The sequence below is a fragment of the Seriola aureovittata genome, chromosome 4, assembly GCF_021018895.1.
Source record: "Seriola aureovittata isolate HTS-2021-v1 ecotype China chromosome 4, ASM2101889v1, whole genome shotgun sequence".
In the NCBI taxonomy this organism is placed as follows: domain Eukaryota; kingdom Metazoa; phylum Chordata; class Actinopteri; order Carangiformes; family Carangidae; genus Seriola; species Seriola aureovittata.
The window spans coordinates 2,954,523-2,978,157 of record NC_079367.1 but is presented as its reverse complement, the minus strand read 5'-3'; the positions used below and the strand labels follow the sequence as shown (position 1 = coordinate 2,978,157).

Here is a 23,635-nt window from a genome sequence, read left to right as displayed (position 1 = left end):
CCGCCCCCCTTCACCTAACCCCTCTCAACTGCCACGCCGCAAAGCGTCAAGATGAGGAATATCGCCAAGCACTATCTCCCTGTAATGAATTACTTTCACTTTTAACCCCAGACAGATATCCACTTGAACTTACCTCTGCAAATCATGTTTTTTTTCTTTTCTTTTCTCCTGCTTCATCCCCCACCTCCACACCCTGACAACCATCCCTCTTTAAAACCACATACACTAAATTAAAATATTAAGTCAGTCCATTTAGAAGTTGCTGGTGCAAGCGTTTGTGTGATGGGATGATTGATAGGAGGGGGGAGGGGGTTACGAGGGTGCTGCGTGTGTGTGTGTCTGTGGGGATATATACTGTACATAATTTCAATAAGGCAATGGAGACTGGCTCGGTGTGATATGAGTGGGCTGTTGATGGTGGAGGCTGGTGATGTAGTTGGCTGAATACTAGTAAAAGTCAATATGTCCAGCGGACGAGCACATCGATACTGGATGATGCTGCGTTATGTTCAGGGATGTTTTTAATGTCCAACAATATGTGCATGATGAGTATGGTAAAGTTAAGGGTAGTAAACATGACAAACAAACAATGGTTACAGAGAGATACAGTTAATGTTAAGTCCCTGAAACACTTTGTTAAAGGTGCATTTCTGCTTGTTTCAAGCCTGAAACACAAAAGCAGAGGTTCCCAAACTTTTCCCAATCATGGCCCATTCGAACATCTCTCAAATATTGGCAGCTTACGTCCGACCACGCAACAATACTGAAGCCGAATAATGTCTTTTCAAAACACGTTTTATTATAATGAACAAACGATCGAACATTCAGGACTGAACTGAAATCAGAGGAAGCTCAATTTTTCTTATTTTGCTTGACGAGAGGAGATCACTGTCGATTCATCATCCGTCTCTCGACTGTCTTTCCTTTTCATTTTGAATCTCCAGTCGTTGCCATGGATGTGATATTTTAGAGCAAAGACTGAGATAGCAAACAAAGATACAACGTGGTCTGGCCAGCAACAACATTTAATTTCATTGGCTTATCACAGTGATGAGCTGAATCTTTAACATTTAAAAACAGTATTTATATACATATATTTTTTCTTTTCACCGAAATTGTTCTGTTTTGCAATCGATTTATCGGCCCACATGCAATACCTTCGCGGCCCACAGGTTGGGAACCACTGTTCTAAAGTGTATGTGAATGAGAAAAACCAATATTCAATAAAAGATCAATAGTAGATCTCAGTATGCTGAATTTGGACACAGCTGTGGATAGATCTTTTAAACAACAAGGCTTCAGTCACAATCGTAGATCCATAAGATCCCAGAGGTGCTGGATCGGGTTGAAGTCTTGGTTCTGTCCAGGCCGGTCGAGTTCTTCCAGACAAAACTGAGTAAACTGTTTCTTTAAAGATCCGTCATGTTGAAACCAGAGAATTACAAACATGGTATTGTCTAAAATGTCACTGCATGGCCCAAAAAAATGTGGACTTATTTAGGAGCCGTTAATCAGAGACTGTTAAATTATATTTGCTGTACATTTTGACTATTTGTGAGTTTTTAGATTTTGCTGTGTGTTTATAACAAACGGAGTCAGCCATGTTTAAAGTCCTGATTTTAGTTGGTGCTTGTCACAATGGTGCAGCAGCACAACAGGAATCAGAGCTGCAGCACATAGAGAGGACACGCTGCTGAGAGGACCGATAGAGGAAAACAAGGCTGGACTCTCTCTCTCCCTCCCTCTCTCACACAGACAGCGCTCACATACAGTGAGGACGAGTGTTGCAGACACAGCTGTCCATAGGACACGCAGCTCCATATGCCCTAGCCAGTGGGGGGGTGGTGGTCCTCCCAGGCCAGCTAATCAATCACCGAGCCCCCCCCGTCCCGCAGAGGTCATCCCGGCTCCACAGGGCAGGGTGCAGAACCCAGAGCACTGTGCCAATAATCGCCGTTTCAGCTGAGCCACAGTGAATTCCAGCTCACCATCTCAACTTATGGGAGGTGAGAGGGAAGAGGGACAAAGGCTGAGGGAGTTTGGAGCGACGCAGTCAGATCTGCACGAACCCAGTGACTCTTCAAACTATTTAAAAACGTCCCGACATTTGGAGGATTTTAGCATCTGAAGGAACCATTAAGAATCGTACAGTGTGTTGAGAAATTTCTATCAGCCTGCTAGCTGTGATTATTGACAGGTGATCGGGTGATTTCTGACGGCTGAGGTATCTCCCATCGATGCAAATTAAATCCAACATTAACACTAATACAGTCGATGCAGCTGTTGAAGGTGTGATGCTGCGTTCCATTGACCTCGGAAGTTTGATGTCCACGCCCCAGTTCACTGCGTTCCAGTACAACAAGTCGGAAGCTTGTTGTTGTTTGTTTTGTTGTTGTTATTGTAAGAGATACCAGTTGATAACAACACATTACATGATATTTTGCGCATACAAACACGGTTGCAACATGTCCACAGATAGAAGCTGGACTGTATGTACTCTTATGTGTGTGTGCAGAGCAGCCATCTTGGATTTCGCGGTCGGGGTTTGGGGTGTTTGTTTTCCTGTTCCGACCTCAGTGATGTTTCTTTTAACCACAATCACTCTATAACCTTGTAAAAATTGAACTATTGAAAAGGAAAACTCCTGATCATTGTGTCAGTTATTTTAACTTTGCACTCACCACTTCTGTTGTAGAGATTTGGAAAGTCCAGAAAAAGAAAGTATGTCGAGGCGAGAAGTAAAAAACCCTGTGATCTTTTCATGGAAGCTTCCAGCTGAAAGTGAACACTGAAATTAGCGCCTTGATTAGCTTTTAGCTAAAATAAAAACAAACACACAAGCCGAACCGATCCGTTTAAAAATCAGCTGTTGGGCCTGAACGTTGTTTATATCTGGTTAAAGTTTTAATCTCACCACTACGTTTTATTTCACTGGCGTGACCAGTAACCATCTTGGAGTATGCTATGGCGCCATGACGACAGGATCTTTTCCTGTTCTCCTCATTTTGCTGACGTGGCTTGAATGCAGCAGTTTGTCTGTTTCGCCTCCTCCCCTCGAGGTGGTTTCACTGCGGTCAAATTAAATACCCATCCTGTCTGATTATGGAACCCGGGCTGGTACAGACTCTTCGATGTTTGTGGATAAATCCAGAACTTGATTCGAATCCTTGACGGAGGCTAATTCTCCTCCAAGAAGTTCACACGGAGGGTCATCTGGCTGCCACTCCTCCCAGTGTCATGTCCATCTGGCCTGGGAGGTGTAATAGCCCTACTAATCTCCCAATAATAGCAGCGGGACTGGGGACATGTCACCGGGGGACCACGGACCCACAGTCCCACAAAATCAATACTTTACGCCCCTCAGGGGGACCCTGCTACCCGAGGGGATGTCAATACTGTCGATTGGGTATTAAAGAACATTTCATCAGTGTGTGTGACAGCAAGAGAGAGAGGCTGTGTGTGTGTTGTGGGTCATTGATGGCGTCTGTGGATGTCCAGGGTGGCCTGTGTATATTAAGGCCCCCAGGGAGGTCCCAAGGTGATGTGCCATCCCTCCTGACTATCGACAGGCGCCGTGACAAACTGTGTCGTCTGCTTTCACTGCAGTCTGTCGTATTCAGCTTGGGGGGACGAGCGAGCGAGCGAGAGCAGGTTAGAAGGCGTTTCTCGCTTTATAGACTTTCAAATCTGCAGATCTTTATAGACGACGTGTGTTTAAGTAGCTCATTCATGCAGCATTTAATAAATAGATGACATATTTGAAGTAGATTACTCTGAGCATTAATACATAATAATCCAGTTTGCTATGTCTGCCTCAGGCTACAGACGTTAGCCATGTATGTAGAGTAATATACAGACCACCAGTATTAACCTGAAAAACATTTGTGTTAAATTCTTAAAGTAAATTAAACACATTTGTGACGAATAGTAAATAACTAGAACATGTTTAGCCTAGCTTAGCACAAAGGAAGCCAGTAACTAAAGGCCTCCCCATCCATGTGCACTTGTTGTTCAACACTTTTAACAAGTGTGTTCCAGCCGGGTTCATCTTTTGTTAGTGTCCCCTGGAAACACTTCCTGTTGTCTTGTGAGAATTTGCAGCTCGTGTGTTGGAAAATTGATGAAGATGTTTTCTGAATTTGTTTGTGTTTGCATGTGTGCGTTGAGCCCTCAGAGCCACCGTAGGACAGGGTGAGTTCAGGTTATGACCTTACAGAATTATACACAGTGACATGTGTTTATCCATGTACGCAGACACTAGTGTAGCATAAACAGACCCGTGTTGTACGTCCACAGCCTTGCTCCATTTTGGGGCATATGAGGCTCTTTAGGCGGGAAAATATACAATAACAAATGATTAAGTCTGATTGGTACCAGTCAGCAAAGATGTAGAGAAGAAGGTGCTTCACCGCCTCTGGAAACTCGTCTTACAAACACCATTTATATTAAATAAATCTATTACATTATTTTATATTATATTATATTGTATAATACTATATTACATTATATGCCACCATTTTTTATGTGGTAAAATGTTATTAAAAACAGCCCTTTTACAGGAGAAGTAAATATAGGTCTCAAAACACCAACTTAACCTGATGTAGGCATGAACTACACGCTGTGTCAGTACACTGTGACATCAGTGATGGGTGTGGTTTTGAGTCCAGCCACGACCAAGCTCCACCTATCAGTGAAGCAGGCTTGAATAAAATGGTTCATGTTGATGTGTTTAAGATTAAAAAGCCAATAATCTACAGGAACGGCACCAACACATAGTCGCTACCGCTGTAATGGAGGAATATCCATGAGGCGACAGCACGTTTACAACTTGTAGTGAAGCACAAGCAACTGGCCGGCGTCCATCCTCCACCAGCTTTGTGCTGCGGGTGCAACTTTTCCTCGCAGAAGAATAAAGCGGCGTTTGTTCCAGAGAAGAAGAAAAAGCCTGCATCAGGATTTTGCTTGTTCTCACCTAGCCAAGGCCACGGGATCGGCAGTGTTCTCGCTGCGCCCGCTGCCTCTGTGCCCTGCTGCCCTCCTACCCAGCCACCACCATCTGTTCCCTGGCACAACCCTCTGCCCCCCCATGCAGGGCAGACCCAGAGTGCTGACACCCTCACACCACACACACACACACACACACACACACACACACACACACACACACACACGGAGAGGAAGTATGTGTGTGTGTGTGTGTGTGTTGTGTGTGTGTGGTCATCCACACATGTGGCAGCACAATCAGATCACTGATGTAAAGATGGAAAGAGCTTCAAACAACAGAAGCTTAGAAAGTTACAACTCAAACTGTTTTGATTCGTCAGTATTTTGCTCATGTGTAATGTTCATTTAAATGTTCGTATATATACACATATATTTTTTTTTCTATGAATAAATTAATGATTGTGTCATAACATAAGATTGTTTGACACATATATCCTTCATTCTGGCAAGAGATTTTCAAACCATTTTCCTAATTTTCCTAATTTTTTAAACATTACAACACAAATTATTCCTGCATCATATCCACCATCTCAAAAACTGACTAAAGCTATTTTGTACATGGTGTGATTTATTGATCATAGTTATTCTGTCCTCTTCAGTTTTGATTGAACAAGCAGCTGACAGTGTTGCCCAGCAACAGTAAACAGTGTTTTGCTTGAGGCTAACGTTAGCTAGCATACTAAAAAACACACTACATACACACTCTAACCTCGTCCATAATTACTACTTACCTAACCTTCACCCAGAGTCTCAACCTTCAAACAGCCATTTAAACTCATGGGGTATAATATCTTCGTCCCCACAAACCTGTCGGACAAGTGTATTGGCCCCCACAAATACAGTAAAACAAACCCACACACACACACACACACACACACACACACACACACTAAGTGCATGCAGACGAGTCGCCCTGCGAGGAGCTGTGCTGCATGCAGCTCAGGCTCAGCCGTCACATGGCGTCACAGCGGGAAACGAGAAGACCATCAGTTCACAACTGCACTGAAATGTGCGTCTTAAAAGAGGCGGACATGTTTGTGTGTTTTTACGGGCGTTTGCTGCGAGCGTGTCGATGCGAATGTGAGCGTAGTTACAGATGAGGATGAAGAAGAGCGGCAGCATGTAGAGGACCTGATGTACGACCAGTTTTAGTAAATATGAATGACAACTGTGCACATCAGGGCAGCTGTGTGTGTGTGTGTGTGTGTGTGTGTGTGTGTGTGTGTGTGTGTGTTGAGAGGAGTCAGTAGCTCCATAAAAAATGACGTTAAGGCCACTGAACTCATTTGCTTTTCCCCAGCTTCAACCCTTGACCTTTGACCTTCAAGGTCAGATTTGCCTCCCTCTCTCCCATCCCCATCCATCAGGCTCTCTGTCCCAAATGGGGAAGGAGGGGGGGGGGGGGGGTCATCTTTGTATCCAACCCACCTCTCATCTCTCACCTCTTTTGTTTTAACCTCTTTAGCCATCACTCCTGGAGGGGGTGGCGGGGCGGTGGGGTGGTTTATGGCCCTGGTGGCTTATGGGTACTGGTGGGAGGGGGAGGAGGAGGAGGAGGTGGGGCTACAAATCTCTGACTCGCACCAAAAGCTGTCAGTGGCGCCCCAGGGGCCCTCAGGCGTCAGCCAACACGGTCACCTTGGATTGGTGGACGTATGAGACTGAGACACACGCACGCACACACACACGCACACACACACGCACACATACACACATGCACACATGCACACACACACACACACACACACACACACACACACACACACACACACAGATTCATGCTTGCAGATGCTGGGGCGAGATAGCAAACAGAGAAGACTTGGCCATGCCGGTATGATCCCACCTTTACACACAAACAGACGCACACATGCATACACATCGACAAGAGGGCAAACTCTGAGACTGTCACTCTGCGCGCACACACACACACACACACACAACACACACACACACACATACACACACACTCTTCCTCTCCCTGTCAGAAACTCGATTAATATTCTAGAAGAGAGGAGGGAGGCCGGCTTGTGTTTACAAGGATTACTGCAGACTTCTTCTTTACCTCCTCTCTGCCCCCCCCACCCCACCCAGCGCCCACCCTCATACTGGGAGGTCTCTTTTCTCTCCCAGTTTGCTCTCGGCTGAGCGGAGCTGTATAATATAATCAGATAACCAGATCAAGATGACTGTGATGTGTTTGTTAATGAAATGGATGCTTTTTTTTTCTCCTCCCAATCCCCCCCCCCCCTCCTTCTTCTTCTCCCAGGTGCAGGCGGGAGAGGATGTCGAGATGCCCCCCCCCCCCTCCTCCTCATCATCATCATCATCATCATCATCATCACCACCAACACCCTGCTGCGCCCTGAAGCATCCTGCGGCACGGCGCCCCGGTGAGGTGTCGGTCAAGAGGGCGGAGTTGGGTAAGTTGTGTGGGTGGGGTAATGGAGGTGGAGGTGGAGGTGGAGGAGGGAGGTGTTAGGAGTGTCAGTGGGATGGCCTGCTGGCCCTCGCCGTCTGGGGGTCACCCCGGCACCACCCACCCACTCTCCCGCTTGGTGGCAGCTGTGCGGGGAGTGCATCCTTCACGGGCACCGCAGGGGGTGGAGGCGGGTGGTGGTGGGTGTCCGACGATGACGGGGAGCAGAGTGGAGTTTTAGTTACACCAACGTTTCCCATTCGGAGGGAGAAATAATTTCAGCGGTGGATCAAACCTCAGCGGACGGAGCCGTGTCTCCGCCTGCATGAAGTCCAGCGCTCTTAAAGGGACAGTCGGGGTTATCTGACCTGAAACAACTCTGCTACTGAGCATCCTCTGAAATAATATATTTATTATATTTAAGCTATATTTATTGTAGAAGGAGATAAGAGAAACTTTTCACACAGTCTAAAGCAGCAGGAACAGTCAGGATCAGACTCATTCATTCATAGATCAGCACTTTGTCGACTTTATCCACATTAGACGTTTATTTTCTGGAGCCAGACCGTCGAGAGTCACACACACACACACACACACACACACACACACACACACACACACTGCCCAGATTACCACATCTGTTGTTAACATACTAACAGCCTTATGAAATAATTACTTCAGTGAGTCCGGTGTTACCTAAACTGTGGAAATACAACCAGAAATCAATTAAAATAAAACAGAATGTTCCTTTAAACCACTGATATTCTGTAAAAGACGACACGATTGGCCGGTATCCAACATGTAACGTAACACGAGGCTGATATCGGCCTCGTATATCGGTGTAGCCCTAGTTGGCACCCGGCCTGGCACCGAACCCCACGACTTGTCTGAGCACATCAGTGGAGCGGCCAGTCAAACACCCAGCGCCGAGCCAACACCGAGCCTCCCCGCCCGGGACGAGCCGCACGACTCAGCAGCAGAGCAGTCACACCAGCCCGACCAAGGGCAAGAGGGGAGGGAACACAGTGATGGAGACTTTCTCTACACGCACAGTCTGATTTTTTTATTTTTTTATGCTGTTTATACTGTGACACAGAGACACAGATTTAAAATCATGGAGCCACCGCTGAAGCTCTCCTCAGGATGTAAGACTAGATCCGCTGCTGAAGTCTTTCTCTCACAGGTGTTTTGGTGCATTTACACTCTAATGAACTCACTGAGTGTGAACGTGTTTCCACATCAGTCGTATTTACTTATATTCAACTAAAAAACGTGAAGGAAACCCGGTCTGAACGCACAGTCACGGGTCAGATCAGTCCGTCAGTGGTTAATAATTAATTATCCCGTAGCACCAACATATCTTTTGGATCAAACATCATTGTGTTGATCTGCCTGTTGATGCGTAGTTTTATTATGCTGAAGCTGAAACGATTTGCATGAAGTTTTTCGTAGTTTTTCGCCAAAAATGTGAATGTGATTTGATTCATGTTGAAATTTTCATTGAAAACTTTCAGATTCACTTGTTGTTTCTAAAGTTGTGCGTGGTTTATTTACACCAGTAACATAACGAGAATAATAGAAGACAATGTTTTCCATTAGAATCTACTGAGAAACATAATCCTTTATTATTGGTCTATTTCTGTAATTATTAATTAATTTAAAATCTCTGAAATTAATGTCAGAAATTACTGATTTTAACATGTTAAATATTATAATATCTGGGCGATATTGTGACATTATTTAACTAAGACTGTTACAATTCATACATTTTCTATACCTAACCTACTCTATATATCGTAAATATGAATTATAGATACTTTTAGAAATTGATTTTGATTTGATAATCCTGATTTATACTGAAACCACTGGATATAAGTACAATTATGTATATATACATATATAATGTAATTACAATTTCTACATTGTTCTTGATACTGATTTCTAGATGGTGACAATGAGTCAATGTCTCATAATTACAATTTAAATTTTTTAAAATGAAATTTTACTAAAATTGTTGTACATAAACAAAATTCTTAATATTTTTTTAGCAATTCACTTATATATTGTTAATTTAATTTTGATTAAGAATTTTAGATTTGAGGAATTTACTTAATTCTATTTAAATTTTATGCATTAACTTAAAAATAAAAAATCTACCTATATATTGTAAATAAGATTTTTATTAAATATGAATTTTATCATTCGGTCGTAGTTATAGTTTGAAGGTGAAAGGAAATTTACTGCAACACAGTACAAGAAGGATTCTGTGGCTGAAATGACTTGAACGAAGCTACAGGATCAGGCATGTTTGCAATCATTCAGTAGCTGATGCAAGTTTTGTTTGTCGTGTGTGTGTGTGTGTGTGTGTGTGTGTGTGTGTGCGCGTGTGTGTGTGTGCGTGTGTGTCGTTCAGCCACTTCACTAGACATTTTACCAGCTTGAAACGTCCACAAACCCTCCTCAGCACAGAGCACATCTCGAGCCCTGCGTATATCCTGCATTGTTTGACAAACCACCAGTAAGACTGACACGCTGCTGGTGCACAGCGGCACAATACTGATGTGTCATCTAATTTCACATCACACTGTGCTACTACAGAAAGGGAAGAAGAGAGGAGAGAGTGCCAGGATCGGACGGTATGGAAGGTACAGACGAAGAATGGAAATTGGGAAAGGAGAGGAAAGCAGTGTGTGGAGGGGGGGTCGAAGGGGGGGGGGGGTTGTAGAGGGAAAGAAATCTCTGTCTCAGCAAAAGTTTTCATTAAAATTTTGAGACAAATGATCTCTGTGTCCTTCTCCTGAAGCTGCCTGGGGCGTCATGCTATTTCTATGCAAATAACAACCTCACGCCTTTGCTCCTATTATTTCTGCTGGAGCTGCTGCAACATGACCCAAGAGAGAGGGGGAGGGAGGGAGGGAGGGAGGGAGGGAGCAGGGAGGAGGGGGAGGAGAGAGAGGGAGAGGGAGAGTGAGGAAGGGTGATATGAAATGAGAAAGAGAAATAAGAAGGAAAATGCAGTAGAGGAGGAAGAGGGAGAGAAGGAACGGCAGAGAGGAGGAGGAGGAGGGTGGAGGAGACAGTCAGACAAGCAGAGAGTGTGTGTGTGTGTGTGTGTGTGTGTGTGTGTGTGTGTGTGTGCAATGGACTCACTGAGGTGTGAAAATATATAACACTAGGAAAGAGAGAGAGGGAGAGATGGAGGGCTAAGAACAACACAAAGACACGGCCATAATTTGTTTGGAGGCTGCCTTTCTTGTAATATATGACACCCCCAGCACGGGTGCTTCCTCACCGCGCACTATTGTTTAACTGTATAGCACTTACGACACTATCAGGACCAGTCCATCTCTTGCACACACACCTCAGGATTTACGTACTGGGCCGTTCCACTGCTGCACTCTGCTGCAAATGTAACACAAGGTGTGAAAACTGAAGCAGCAGAAACATGAATTTACAACACAGTGCATGAAGTGAAATGTGCACCACATCCAGTCCGGTTAATGTGACTGTAGTTACACACACAGTGTTTGTCTGGGAGGTGACCGTCTGTGCTAAGATGTCAAAATAAAATGACAATTACAGAAAGGTTACACGAGTAGAGACAGGTTGCAGGTGGGTTTATCTTTATTTTGTAGTTTCCAAATCCACATGAAAAACCGAAACGCAGTTCTTCATGTGATGGATCCACAAGATGCTGGAAACTGTTCCTCCATGTTGACGTGACGCATCACGTCATTGCAGCAGATTTGTCAGCGGCACATTCATGCTGCCAATCTCCTTTCTGGTCCGGATTCAGGTCTGTAGACTGGTTCATGAAAGCAGACATTACCACCAATGTCTTATCACAATGAAAGGTCTTAATACATGGGTTTTCATATATTATATTTTCAATGTTTTTAAAGATCTTTTTAAAAAATGTCATTATTTTTTTATAGTCACATTTTTTCACCAAAATTAAACAGTTTTATTTCTAATGATTTGTCGGCCCTATTACAATGCCTTCACGGCCCACCAGGGGGCCACGGCTCGCACGTCGGGAACCGCCGCAATTAAGGTTTATTCTCAGGGTATCTTTGCACTTTTCATTCATTAGCCACACCTCTTATCCTTTTAGGGTCACGGGGGACATTAGTGGAGGGCGGGGTGCACCCCAGACAGGTCGCCAGTCTATCACAGGATTAATTTATAGAGACAAACAAGTATTCATGCTCACATTCACACCTACAGGCAATTAGGAGTCACCAGTTAACCTGAACCTGACTGGCTGTGGATTGTGGGAGAAAATCCATGCAGCCACTGCACACTTTTTTAAATCAAATTTAATGCCCTTTTAAGATCTTTATGAAAATTGAACACACACTGCAGAATGAGTGCACAGCAGGGCGGGACATTATGTTTTAAATTAATCATAAAAAATGATCATAGATTCTTCCGACATCACTGTTGTTCTCCGTGTAACAAACTGATGCAGAATCAGGTGCACGCTCAAACTGAACTGCAACTTCAGCTGCACAATTTCTAATCTTACAGATTTACATATGAAAGTCATATGTAAAATTTAGATTTTGCTGTTAAATCCGCACTCTGGTTTCTAAATATTTGAAAAATAAATAGTTTATAGTCAGCTGTTTCTAATATGAAACAATTGCAAAATAGAAAGAAATTAAATCTCTATACAAATTGTTGAAAGAGTGTTTGTGCGTGTGTGTGTGCGCGTGTGTGTGCGCGTGTGTGTGTGTGTGTGTGTGTGTGTGTGTGTGTGTGTGTGTGCACCTTTCTGTTAGTATTCACACACAGCCGGTGTTAGCCTCTGACTGAGCGACAGCCAAATATCCACTCAGAACCAAGTGGTTTGCTCTTGTGTTCTTATCAGATGAGGGGCTGATGAAAGGCACAGTGGTGTGTGTGTTTGTGTGTGTGTGTGTGTGTGTGTGTGTGTGTGTGTGTGTGTCTGTGTGTGTGCACATACATCCACCTGTGCAGATGGCACCCTGCCGGCTGACTCACCTGCTGCCCTGCGGGGGGTAACTAGCTAGCAGCGCTGCTAACCCAAACAGCTAGTGAACTGTGAAACAACTGCAGTCAAAACATCAAGTCGATTAGACACTAATTACGTAAGCTGCCATATGGCGCTAACTGACCTGCGTACACCCAAAAACACAGAAGTGTGTTTGTGTGTGCAGGGGAGGCCTGCGCCGCCGCGACACTTCATTGCTAGTTATTAGCAGCAACAAATTGAATCCATTATATTGAATAGAGTCACTGCAAAACACACAGACACACACACAATGTGCCTTAAAGCAGCAAACAGCAGAGGAGGCAGGTGACTCACGACCATTTGACATTTATTAATCATGAGCTCAAAAGCCAAAGATTCTCAGGGCTTCACTAAACAAAGGAGTGAAAAAAAACATGACACTCACACAAATGAATCCGTGTTATAATCCATTTAAAAAGCTCACATCTCCACATGTATCGCTGTTTATAAAGATAACACAGATTAGCTTGTAGGTAAATGCAGAAGAAAATCTATGAAACGCAAATGTAGCCACAACACTACAGTGTTGATCCTTGTCTCTGGGGGGTCCCAGACAAACGCTACCATTTACAGATGGTCCCTGAATGCCTCACGTGCAGGCAGCGGGCAGACAGCTATGGGCCCCACTGTGCGGGGCAGCAGCACTGCACTGTGTAGTGGCTTTATGGGAGGTTTTAAGGGGTTGAGAGTTGTTATTGCAAAATGTGTCAATATGAGGGGCCATCAGGGGCCCCTTTTCTCCTCGGGGGGGGGGCCCAAACATGGTGAGGAGAGCTGATAATCAACTATCCTGAGGTTATCATAGTGGAGGGAGCTGCAGCAGCTAATGCTGTTAGCATGTGAAGTGTGTGAAGGCGTCACTGTTCACCTGTGAGGATGTGATTGGACGTACGTAGAAACCCGGGAGCCAAACAGCTGATGAATGAAGCACTGGTGGTGGTGATGATGATGATGGTGATGATGGTGATGGTGATGATGATGATGGGGAAGGTGCTCTGTCTGAGCTAGCACCATTCATGCTAGCCAGGGTACGGCATACCCAGTGCCAGATTATCCTAATAGCGAATCCTGGGGCACGAATGAGCTGCCATGCCCCCACTGCCTGCGTCCACCCCCACCTTGAGGCCCCCAGTAAGTCCAGGGGGTAGTTACCAGTTACAGGGGTAGTTAGTAGCTTTTGCCTGTTAGGTAATCAGGTTTAGTTAACTACCACACAAGACAAAGGAAAGCAGAAAATATTTGTAATTAAGAAGCTGAAACTAGGAAATGTTTGAGATTTACTTCTTGAAAAATGACTTTTTCAAGACAATTCAAGCAGCTCTAGATAAAAAACTCTCTCACCTGTCTCACTTGTCTCACCTGTCTCACCTGGCCTCCCATCGGCCCCCAACACCAGCAAATTCCCTTCATACACATACAGTACTTCATACAACTGTCACATAGGCAACATAATAAAAGTCTTGTGCTTTTCTTTTTTTAAATTTACTGAAATATCTGAAAAGCCAAATCTATTGAGCTAATGGTCTTAGCTCAGTATTTAATATTGGTATCCACTTCAATGTCTGACTTTTCATTCTGTGGATGTTCCCCCGGAGTCTTTCTTAGACCCCAATACTGACCTGAGCACAGCAGCCGAGACTCTCCGTCACTCTCCAGCTTTCAACACAGACTTCCTCCAGATGAGACGCTGCAGCTGGTAACCTGCATCACTTTAAAGTTCTGTTCTACTCACAGAAAAAGACAGATGTTTGTCTCGTGTGTGGGGTCCACACTGACACACCGACGTTTAAAAGTCTCGTGTTTGAGTCGTGAGCTCAACACCATCCACTTTAACCTGAATATGAAATAAGACTTTTTGTACAGTGGCCCAAAAAGTGCTGTTGATTTTATCAATGAAAACAGCTGCAGACACTGGAAAATAATAATAATAATCATATATATATATATATATAAATTGTTTATATAATGTATATTAGTCCTATGAGCTGCAGAGAACAGGAAGTGCATGAATAACTCTGGTTGATGGCGACACCCTCCCACACTGAGAAACTGACAATACACACTCTTGACCACAACACACACAACTGAAAAACATGCTGTCAAAAGCTCAAATAGACAAGTCTCACCACACACACACACACACACACACACACACAGAGTGACAAACACAGATATAGGCATGTCCCTACAAACACATCACTATCATCCCTGACTGACAACACACACACACACACACACACACACACACACACAGTCTCTCTGCCTTAAAGCTACAGCCTATGTACAAAGTAAAGGCAGGATGGTAAAGGGAAAAGACACACACACACACACACACGCACACACACACACACACACACACTATGCCTTTTCCCTTCCTCCTTCTCAATCCATCTGCTTCACGTTTGCATTTCATGCCTGCCGGCATTTTTTTGAAGTGGCAATACTTTGATGCAGACTGAGGGATACATTATCATTATTTCAATTTCCATGCTGAGGTGTTTTGTGTGTGTGTGTGTGTGTGTGTGTGTGTGTGTGTGTGTGTGTGTGTGTGTGTGTGTGTGTGTGTGTGTGAGAGACAGAGAAAGAGAGAGAGGCACAGATAGGAAGACAGAGAGGAGTACCAGTGTGCTCTGTGGCGATGCTGTCTTCATACTCCTCTGCTGGCGTGAAAATAAGACACTGAAGGAGAAAGGCAGAAAACAAAGAGAGTTCGGGGGGGTGGTGGGGTTGGTGGGGTGAGGAAGGGAGATAGAGAGGAGGACCAGCATGCAGAGAAGGGAAGAAGAAGAGGACAGAGATAGGTGAGCAGAGAAAGAGGCATGAGGGAGATAAAGGCAGCAGCAGAGAGTGCATTGCATTTTGACATGGCCGTCTAAAGCGTAAGCCTCTCCTGCAGCTATGTGCTTTATGCTGGGCTCCTCCACCTCTATCTCTCCCTCTATTTCACACTCTCTCCATCCTCTACCCCTCTCGAGCTGTGGCTGTGGCCGTGATCCAGGGACAGAACATGTTAACGCCGTATGCAGAAGATGGCGATGTGATTCGTTCCACATACGCTGGATTCATATTCCTGTGTCCTCTGACAATAGAGACCGAGTTCAAAGCTTTCACTCTCCGGTTTTAAAAGAACTTATTGTTGTTTCAGTTTATTCTGCTTCAAAAAAACATTGATACCAATTGATATAACTGAAACTAGCATTGGGTTTCATTCTTAAACCTCTAGCTCTAACTCCTGATGTAGTTAGCGGTAACGTGTCCATGTTTGGTCTTGAGCTGATGAGACATGTTGTCCACCATCTTTACAGACTCCGTGTGACGTAGAGGAAACACGACAGAAGGAGCAAACGCCGGACCAGTGATCGAGGTTCTGTATTCTCAGCATCTACCACACCTCTCTCTTCTTCTTCTTCTTCTCTCTCTCTCTCTCTCTCTGTCTCATCTTACACCATGTCCCAGTCGACAGGTAAAATCTGGGTTTGATTGATCAAAGTTTGCAGGTTTTACGAGCAATAATTTGACCTACAGCTCTGAAAACTGTCTGCCCACAGACTACAGATGAAAATCAGAAATGTCCCTGTCAAATAAAGTCAAAACAAAAGAAAGTCACCACAGGGTCATAGAGACTAGCTAACCGCTACGTCGACACGGTGACTGCAAATACATGATCCCAAAAACTGCAATTTGCAAGTAACCAAATAAATCTAGATGATCAGCGGATCAAACGTCATGGATTAACTAAAACTAAAAACTAACACCAGCCTGATTGGTCAAACCGACAAGGTTGACTTATTTTTTTACCTTTGGGGTTGAAGTAAAGGTAAATTTCTTTTCTTTATTGCTGCTGTATTTAATGTTCCTGTTGTGGGAACTGACAGTGAGGCAGAAGGTCCCGGTGCTGCGCTGACTGTCCCTCCTCTGTTGACGGAGCGTTAGAGTCATGATTCAAACCTTTTCCAAACCGACTGTGACGAACTGATCACCGCCACAATAAGCTGTACGGGTCATTAGGTTATTCACTCTCTTTGACTCCGGTCGGCTGAGAGGAGGGAAATACACAGACTGTGTCGTCACAGTACGACGGGCGAGTGTCGTCAACGCTGTCTCGAAGGAATTCTCTTTCTGCAATTTGTGTTTTGAATGAATGAAGTGCTGCTTGTATTAACAGCAGGAAGTTGCTATAGGCAGAGACCAGCTTCACATTCTCTCACCTGAACCAGGTGTGTGAGGGTCTGAACAGAAGCAGGAAACAGTTTCATAAAGCTGGAGTCACTACAGGTGGAGATTGTGCTGAAAGATCAGAAAACAAACACGATGTCTGTGAACATTTCACACGCTGTAATACTTTGTTCTTTGTTGTTCGTCTCGTTTGAATGAGACAAAAGAACAAACGCACTGAAAAAACGAAAAATGTGTAAAAACACGTCCAAGTAACTTTGTGATTAAAATTCCACCTGAAATGCAGCGAGTGATGTTTGGCATCCAAAGCATTTTTTTATATCAATCAGTTCAAACATTTGAAGGTACAAACGGCTTCTTCTTAAACACAGTGCACAACATTTCAGCTGCTGTGTGAGGGCTGGACCTGAACCCTGCTGTCTGCTGGGACACCGGCCTCTCAGCTTCAGCTGGCACAGGCTGAGAGCCTGCACTTTATATTTCAGCTAACAGCTGATGCGGTGCTTTTCAGCTGTTAGCTTAAGTATAAGATGATTTGTGTGAAGAGCTGTTATAACACAGTGTTTCCACTGCATGATTGGAACAAATCATCATCATTAAAGCGACTGAAAGTGACTGTTTTAAACACATTTCTCCGTGAAACCACAAGATCTGTGCAGAACAATATCTGCTTATTACACAGACTTAAAGTGATAGAGTCATTCGACATGGGGTTGCTTATCTATAGTCAGTGTATTAACCTGCAGTAGGTTCAGATTGGTGCGCTCCCAGTAGGTTTGTTAGTAGAAGGTGGTGAAGTCGCTCTGTAGGAAACTTCACTAAAGAGGTTCAACGTGGTGACGAGCTCTGGCCTTTTAATGTGGGTTATTTACTACGTGACAAGGTTGTTATTTAGGTGTTTAGTTTGCTTTTTATTGTTCATTATATTTTTATTATTCTAAAACTCTACAAACATGAACATTTGGAATTAAAAAAATGTTTAGATTTCGCACATTTTTCAGATTATTTATGGTGATAAATGCTGATTGGAGCGGCTCCTGGCAATTGTTTTTCCCAGGGCTTTGTTGGCGCTTATTTGGATTGTTGTGATGGATGTTGTAGTTTCTTACAGCCTGGACTGTAGTTCTCCTCGCTTACCCAGCTTTGAATCCGCTGTTACCTGGAGATATCGTGTCTCCAACTTTCCTCCTCTCTTTCTGACACAGTGTTATGTCACAGCTGAGTGATCACCGAAGCTGACAACTATTTACAACTAAATTGTACCAAATATCTTTTGGCAGAAACATGACTGCTGCTTTGTTTTCAGTAAAGTCATGGCAACATGTTTCCATCCGCACACAGCTACAGTCGTGCTGTGCAGACTTCTCCATCCTGTTTAGGCTGCAAAACTACTCAGCTAAGTTTTCTAACTCTTCTAACCTTTGAGTCGCCGAAACAAAACCAAACAAACCCTGATCACACTTTAGTTGCAGCATTGATGAAGGAAAAGCATCAGAAAATACTTCAGCACCAACATTTTGTCACTCAGCAAATTCTTTAGTTTGAATAAAATGTATTTACTGTCAAATTAGTGTCGTAAACTATTTATACCTGTCATCTGATAGTGAGTGTAGAAGGGTTGGACCTCCGCTCCAGCTCTGGACCTTTTTGTTTTTTACTCTGAACGCTTGGATTCATTAACAGGAGTCAGGACGGAGCCCACGCTCCTCCAGCTCTGTCTTACCAGGGCTGGAGTTAATGACGGCCATAAAACACCACCGCGCTCAATCTTACATTACTCCCCTCTGGGTCACACTCATCCATACAGAATTCATCAGAGTAAATATGACCCCACCAGGTGTGTGTGTGTGTGTGTGTGTGTGTCAGAGAGATCTTGATGCGACTGTTTGTGAGTCTAAACAGAAATTCAGACACTGACCAAAAGCCTGTTTTTTTTTTTTCCTCCAATCAGCAGCCGCCTCACGTCTCCCTCCACAAATTTCAGTGATACACACAGACTGTCAAACACTGTTTGAGCGCACAAACTGGTAATTTCCAAGGAAATGAGAGGACCCTTTGCTTCAGTGGGTAGATTTGAACAAAAGGTGGTGGAGATTGGCCCCACACACACACACACACACACACACACACACACGTGCTTCTTGATAACGTAGTATTGTTTATGTGTGTTTTGAACCCGCTGCAGAGCTTCGCTGGAGGAGTCCCACTTTAAAGGCTGTAAAGGTAAAACTACATCCTGATTCATTTTCTCCCTTTAATCAGGTTTCAATCCATCTTTATTAACAAAACCAATGTTGAACAACGACACATCATGTCTTTCAGAAACATTTGAGGTGTTAAAGGCCAAAATAATGTGAGAATTGTTATGTACACAACAGAAATACCACACAACATTGCACAGTGGGCCTCTTTTAATCGATCTTTTCTAATGATATATTTCATACAGAAGTACAGATGATAAGATGAGACGCGGCATTTATGGAAGTTTAAATATAATCCAAAGAATCTGAAGATTAAAATCATCAATATTCCTTTAAATCTCTCTGAAAACTGCTAATTATAGAACACAGGTCTTAAAAACAGGTGTGTTATACACTGTATGTGCTTCTTACAAAATGTCCATCAATAATCACTTATATCAATTATCCTCCAGCCAGGTCAGGTCGGTAAATTGTAGGATCTACTGAGAGTCTGCATGTGAGGCATTTAGGGGACATCTGTAAATTGTAATATTAACAAGAGTCTTCATATGAGGTGTTTAGGGGACACCTGTAAATTTTAGCGTCTACCAATAGTTTTTATGTGAGGCGTTAAGGTGACATCTGTAAATTATAGTGTCTACCAATAGTTTGTATGTGAGGCGTTAAGGTGACATCTGTAAATTGTAGTGTCTACCAATAGTTTGTATGTGAGGCGTTTAGGTGACATCTGTATACTGTAGCTTCTAACGGTAGTCTGCGTGAGATGTTTAGTGGATATCTGTAAATTATAGCATGTGCCAATGTATGTGAGGCCTTTATGTGACATCTGTAAATTGTAACATCTACCTATAGTCAACATGTGAGGTGTTTAGGTGACATCTGTGAGTCTAGGGTCACCACTGGTGCTGAGCAGAGGAAGAAGTGAGCAGGATACAACAGGATGTGGACATGATCTTGGATTACGTCGCCCACAGAGAAGTAAACTTCATATTCCTGCTTTACTTTAATGTTGTCAGGACGTAAACATCTTATATATTAGAGGAAAACCTATTGGAGTAAATGCACCATAAGAACCCGGGAGAATATAGGTCCAGGTTTTAAAGCACTGAAGCTACGACCAGCAAAAACCAACCAGGCTAGATGTTTAGAGTTCTTCCTGCATGTCTCATGTTTATTCACACAGAATCCACCGAGTCTGTTTAATGTGAGGAATCACATAAATGTTTAAAGTCTACAAAAAGACGTCTTGTAATTAATGGCACTTTTGTATCATAATATAATATTTAAATTCATTTTATGCTTCACAGGTGCCTTTTCTGTCTTAAACACACACACACACACAGACACACACACACACACACACACACACACACACACACACACTTGGTCATTCTTGCCACAGCATCAGTGGAGAACAGTTGCAGCGTGACAAGACGACTTCTGAAGAAAAAGAAGGACACCCATAGGTGCTGCTGAGGTACTGCAGGTGCTGCTCGCTCACTCCCTTCAGTGTGAACATGCAGGTGGTGACCACATCTGACAAACGAGACAAAGAACACGAGTTAGACATGAAAATGATCCTCCACGCCACACATTAGAAAAAGATCTCATGAGTCTCTGTTTAAACGCAAATACACTGCAGAGACTTAAAGTCAATACAAATACAAGACGTACAGTAGATTATATATTATTTCCCAATGTTGAGCCGTAGAGGAAACGTATCTCTCTATTACGCTGTTGCCAAGATCTGCATTTCTTCTGGTCACTGACTGAAACAGATTTACACACACACACACACACACACACACACACACACACACACGCCCGCCGCCTTGACAGAGTGACAGATTGGCAGTGCGAGAATAGGACAGTCCTTTTGTGTTTGTTTGCCCCTCTATATCAAACCATGTCAAACGTGCCCTTACAGTAGTGACAAAGGACCTGTCTGTCCATATGTTTCAGCATGATAGCATACAATGTAGTGCAGTGGTGCTGGTGGTGCCTCTTGTTCTCTCTCTCTCTCTCACACACACACACACACACACACACACACACACACACACACACACACACACCTCTGAGGTAAACTCTTTGTCCAGCATTGCGAGCCAAAATGTTCCCCTATTATGACACGAGCCCGACTCGCCTGATTCCCCACTACATTATAAGTGTTAATTAATCCCAGCCAAACACAATGCATTTACAAATGGGGTCTATGTTTAACGCGGACTGCCAAGTACAAGTAGATGCAGATTGAAATTCGGCTTTTTGCTCTGCCGCTACTGGAGGTGGAGGAGGAGGTGGAGGAGGAGGTGGAGGAGGTGGAGGAGGAGGAAGAGGAGGTGGAGGAGGAGGAGGTGGGTGGGGATTATACAGCAACAGTGCTGCTGCTGCTTTTTGTGTTAATAACGTTCAACTTGTTCCTGTGGAAGCAGAGGTCACAGCCCGTGTGTTGTCACCTCCACCTCCGCTGTCGCACGCACGCACGCACGCACTTCCTCATTACCCGCTACGGCGTCATGGAAACGACACTCGAGCTCAGTCATGAATCAGCAAAAAGTCATTAGTTTGAGATTTTCAAATCTATTTTCACACCGTGTGTTTTTTTCCTGTGTGAGACGCGGCGGCTCTAACGCTTCATAACAAAACGCCAACGCGGACGCTAATGTTTCCTTCAGCTCTCGTTTGACGCGAGGAGAGATAAAGCGTTACATCAGTTGTATAATTAAAATAAATATTAAAGGACAAATTGTTTTTTTTCTTGTTATGATTTTAACAGCGCGGATGCTAATCGCTGATTGATACAACGGTTTCACATGAATGACTTCAGAGTGTTTGTGCTACTCGTTAGCTGCTAGTCTGCACGATGAGAGGCTTCGATTTAATACGAGTGACTATTAGTTTAATGAATCCTTTGTCATTATTAAGTCGTATTGTAACAGAGTAGAGACCTCGCCGCTGAGTCCAGTCACTTCTCTACCAACTCTCATTTACATAGTTATTGTTGAACACTTCTGCTCTGGTTCTCATGGGCAGAACTTCACACCTCCTCCTCTCTCTTCCCACATTCATGCTTATATCATTATCGTATATGTAGAAGTTATATTATGAGTTTTGTAAGGATCTTATATTATTTCGTGTTGCTCACATGTCAGCACTGGTTTGGTTCAGTATCTTTTTATAATTCACATGTTTGATAAAAGTCCCGGACTGTTTACATGCTAATATTACATCACAGTCACAGCGCCACCTACTGACAACAGGAAGTGACTCCCTGTGTGACAATCTTACATTACAACATATTATAGATCGGTTAGTTCTGACCAAGTGATCTGATTGGACGAGAGGCCTCCCATGACAGCTGATATAGAGTTCAACAGCACTGGGACTTGAATTAAATGACGTCTGGTCGTCAGGAGACGATGAAGGTCACGAGGAGACAAAACAGCGAGCTAGTGTGCAGGTCAGGAAATTGTCTATTTGTTGCTTAGCAACAGTTCAGTACCAGTCCAGTTGCGGAACTATTTGTGTTGGCGTTGCCAGATAAATGATGAAATAAACAAACTGCTGAGGCCTATTACTGTTAACTAATGTGGCGCTCGTTGAAATGTTGTCATGCGACATGTCGTGTGAATATTACATGTTTGGTGCGTGTTGTCTGGCGCCTCCTAGTGGACACAAAAAGTGATGAAAACCCTGAGACACATCATGTCCTCCACCACACACTTCATGCAGAAAACAGCGTCTTACTCCATCGTCCTCCCGCCAGCATCTCGATCAGCGCTGCTTGCAGCTTTAATTGTTCTTATTTTAATAATAAGAAAAAGAAAAGTTACATACAAATTCAGTTTTATTAAGACTCATTATGTTTATTACAGCTGTAGAAAAACAAATGAGTAAGTTCCATGTAGTTTCAGGTGAGCAGACGGGCACTACAGCAGTTAACACCATCTCTATCTCTCCATCTGCATGAACCAGGACAACACTTTACAGTAGAAGAAGAAGAACGGAGAACTGTCGCTGAACAAACCAAGGCGTCCACGAACCCGGAGGGCGTGATTTAACAGTGGACCAGGAGGTTTCTGCCAGACACGGGGAGACGAAACAGCCAAACTGAGCAGGTGAAAACTTTAAAAGATGAAACAAGGTTATAGAAAAACAAAGTCTCACAATGTGTCCAGTGGAGAAAACTGAGAATCTATGAAGTGGTTTTATGGACTGGATGTTTGTTTGTTACCTACTGGCCTCAGCAGCTGCCTGGATTCAGGGTAAACTAACCTGTACATCTGAAATGTCCCAGTTAAATATCATTTACACTAAAGCAGGTTATGAGAAGCTCCAGGTTCCAGGTTGTGTGCAGTCCTTCCTGCAGTGGGAAGTGGCTAAAACATTAGCTGCCGTGCTAACATTGGTGGAGAGGATGGACGCCTCGTACAGGCAGGTTATTATACCGCTGGAAGGATGAAGTTCGCACAGACTGACTCCGGTCCAGCCGCAGTGAGGCGTTCAAACTCTGCAGCGAAGCTCCGTGTCATTTTGTTTAGCATGGAAACTTTTTAAGCCCCGTCACTCTGAGCAGAGAAAAGAAGTGTTGTCACCCGCTTGAAGGATGTGGGAGTTTATTGAGATGGAAAATGGCTGCTGGTTAGTGTCCTGGGCTAAGTAAATGATATAAAAGCCAATCCCAGTGTCTTAATGGCCTTCATTCTTCTCCGAGGGGGTGGAGGTAATTATAAAGTTCATTACTGTAATGAGATAGGCAGCGTTTGAGAGAGAGCCATCAGTAACTGGACCGAGACA

At 43.8% G+C, this 23,635-nt stretch overlaps 1 long non-coding RNA gene across 4 annotated transcripts in view; it reads left to right on the top strand.

Annotated features, from left to right (window-relative positions):
- The first annotated feature begins 19,694 nt into the window (after nt 1–19,694).
- The window catches only part of LOC130167987 (uncharacterized), a 32,325-nt gene continuing 28,384 nt past the window's right edge, over nt 19,695–23,635 (top strand). For all 4 annotated transcript variants that reach the window (XR_008827364.1, XR_008827362.1, XR_008827361.1 and 1 more), the window contains exons 1-3: nt 19,695–19,813; nt 20,143–20,312; nt 22,814–22,956. This is a non-coding gene — a long non-coding RNA (uncharacterized LOC130167987). The remainder of the gene's footprint in view (nt 19,814–20,142; nt 20,313–22,813; nt 22,957–23,635) is intronic.